Source organism: Tupaia chinensis, unplaced genomic scaffold (genome assembly GCF_000334495.1).
Source record: "Tupaia chinensis unplaced genomic scaffold, TupChi_1.0 Scaffold143758_1, whole genome shotgun sequence".
NCBI lineage: Eukaryota > Metazoa > Chordata > Mammalia > Scandentia > Tupaiidae > Tupaia > Tupaia belangeri.
The window spans coordinates 165,405-168,235 of NW_006203607.1; the positions used below are offsets into that span (position 1 = coordinate 165,405).

Below are 2,831 nucleotides of genomic sequence, written 5' to 3' on the forward strand. Positions count from 1 at the left end.
CTTGCTTTCTCATTTTCTCTCTCTCTCTCTCTCTCTGTTTCTCTCTGATCAAAATTAAAATAAGTGAATAAATAAATAAGACTAAATAAACAACTATTTAAAAAAAATATCAAAAAACCACTCAAATTTCTGTAATGACCATTGCTAAGAAGGCAGGTGGTGAAGGATCTTTGATAGTTGAGAAAATTATGCAAAATTCTTTGGCAGTTGGTTATGGTGCCATGCTTGGAGATTTTGTGAATATGGTGAAAGAGGAACTCTTGACCCAACAAAAGTTGTAAGAACTGCTTTATTGGGTACTGCTGGAGTGGCCTCTCTGTTAACTGCAGCAGAGGTTGTGGTCCCAGGAATCCCTAACGAAGAAAAGGAGCCTGGAATGGGCGGAATGGGTGGAATGGGAGGTGGTGAGGGAGGTGGCATGTTCTGACTTCTAGAATAGTGCTTGACCATTATTCATGAACTGTGACAGGAAGCTCAAGGCAGCGCTCTTCCCCGCGTAACTTTACAGAAATCAGTTGAATAATAATAATTTTTTAAAAGTGAAGAAAAGGTTGGCTGATGTTTAAGAAAATCACTTTAGGGAACCAGCAGTTAGCGTAATGGCTATGTTGCTGGACTCCCACGTAGTCGACCGCGGTTTGCGTCCCGGACCCGGTGGCTTAAAACTCACGCCGGGCATGCATGCGTGCGTGCCCAAGATCCCGAGGGGAGAATGGAGGAGAAGGGATTGTGGTGTGACCATCCCCCTCTGGGGGGTGATTTCTCACTTTCTGTCTGTCTGTCTGGCGAGCACACGTGCCCTATAGCAAAAAACCACTCCAAAAAAAAAAAAAAAGAAAGAAAGAAAGAAAATCACTTTAATCATCAGATACTGGTTTCAGCTAACAACATACAATGGTTTACTGCTGTCATTATCCATGCCTACAGATAATTTATTTTGTATTTTTGAATAAAAAGACATTCCTGATACTGGGTGCAAGATCCATGTACCAATGTACTGCTTTCAACTTAAATCACTGAGGCATTTTTACTACTGTTCTGTTAAAAATCCAGATTTTAGGGTTTGCCGTCACCAGGTAAGAAGTTAAGAAGCAGCCTTTCTGTGGAGAATAAGAATAATTGTGTACAAAGTAGAGAAATATCCAATTATGTGACAACCTTTGTATAATAAAATTTATTTAAAGATAAAAAATAAAGAAAATTGTGAAGAACAGATCATCTGAACAATGGGAGTAAAATACTTTGGATAACTTACTTTCAAACTGACCTGGCAACTGAGAGTCTGTCCTCTAACTACTGAACAAAATCCTTGGTGAAAAACAAGTTAGGTGAGTCACACCCATTACTTGCAAAAATCACTAGTAACTGACTCTGTCCCTTCTTGCCTGGGAAGCTGACAACGAACTATTGAGTCTGGCAGTTACTTTGTCACATCTTGCCGAAGCCTTCAGATTTTACTTTTTTAATCCTGAAGCCAGCTGAAAGCTCTATGAATAGTGGTTATTCAACTGCCTTGGATAAGTTAGAGTCAGTAAAAAAAAAAAAAAAAAAAAAAAAGTGTACTGTATACGGCATCGGTAAGGTGGACTACAGAGAAGGTAGCATGGATATAGGGGAAAGAAAATTTGAAATAGGAGACCTAAGTTCACCCACTGCTAACCAGATAGCATTCGAGGTTAGGAAATCCACTAGTCTTATCTGAAAAAAAATGAAGGATTTGAGATTAGATAACCTCTAAGGCCAGCTCTAAAGTTCTGTAATTCCTTAGTCTCATTGGAAGTGTCACTAAACTGTTCAAGAAACTCACAGGCAAACACCCAAGCTGGTGAAAGCCAGAGATGAAGTTGCATGGCATGCACTCATTCCAGGAAGACTCGTGTCCCCAGGGCACAGGGACAAGGACGGGTAGTGCTGGGAAAATAACTTAGTCATGGGTTCAGTAAAATCTAGATCTGAGATACCCGTAAACATTCTCCACGACTTGCTTTTTTTATGAGGAGGTAAGAAAATGTCTCTATCATGTCTCTAGGAAAATGTATCCCAAAAGACCCGCTCACACAGTAAAGATCCCTGTGGTATCTACAGAGGCTGTGCACACCGTAACAGACCAGTGGTGATGCTAGAATCATGTTATCAGGCATCTAGTGGCGTGGTGGTTGAAGCCAATGGATCCCACATAGCCGATTGTGCAGTTCGAGTCCAGACCCAGTGGCTTGAAAAGTATGCTGGGTCGGGGCCAGCGGGTGGCATGGTGGTTAAGGTGCTGGACACGCCCACATGGGCTACCATGGTTCCGGTCCTGGGCCTGGAGGCTTGCTTTCTCACTTTCCCTCTCTCTCTCTCTGTCTCTCTAAGGTCAAATTAAAAAACTAAAATGAATGAATAAATAAAAAATTTAAAAAAATAAAAGAAAAATATGCTGGGTGCATGTGCATGCATGCCCAAGATCCCGAAAGGAAAATGGAGGAGGGGCGATGATGTTGTGGCCATCCTCCACGGAAGGTGCATTCTCATTCTTCCCCTCCCCTTTTTGTCTCTCTGTCTCTCTTGTAAATGCACACAGCCTCCAGAAAGAAAAAAAAGAAAAGAAAAAAAGAGAGAGAGAGAAAGAATTATTTTACATCAATTCTGGATAGAACTAAAATGTGATCCAAAGGTTACTGGCTACTTCCTGGCCTTGCCTCATCGGTGAAATTGTTCATGTTCATCGAATACAATCTGTACCTGTCAAGCCGCAGCTTGGATTCCAAATGCCCCCTTCGTTCTCCGTTAGAATAGGAGAGAGGGCCCTGGCTTACAGAGGTTCCATCTAGGGCTGGGCAATAGACATC

The 2,831-nt window shown here is 41.8% G+C and overlaps 1 pseudogene; it reads left to right on the forward strand.

Moving 5' to 3' along the window:
- LOC102493111 (60 kDa heat shock protein, mitochondrial-like) overlaps nucleotides 1-427 on the forward strand; it is a 1,475-nt pseudogene extending 1,048 nt beyond the window's left edge.
- Nucleotides 428-2,831: the final 2,404 nt, after the last annotated feature.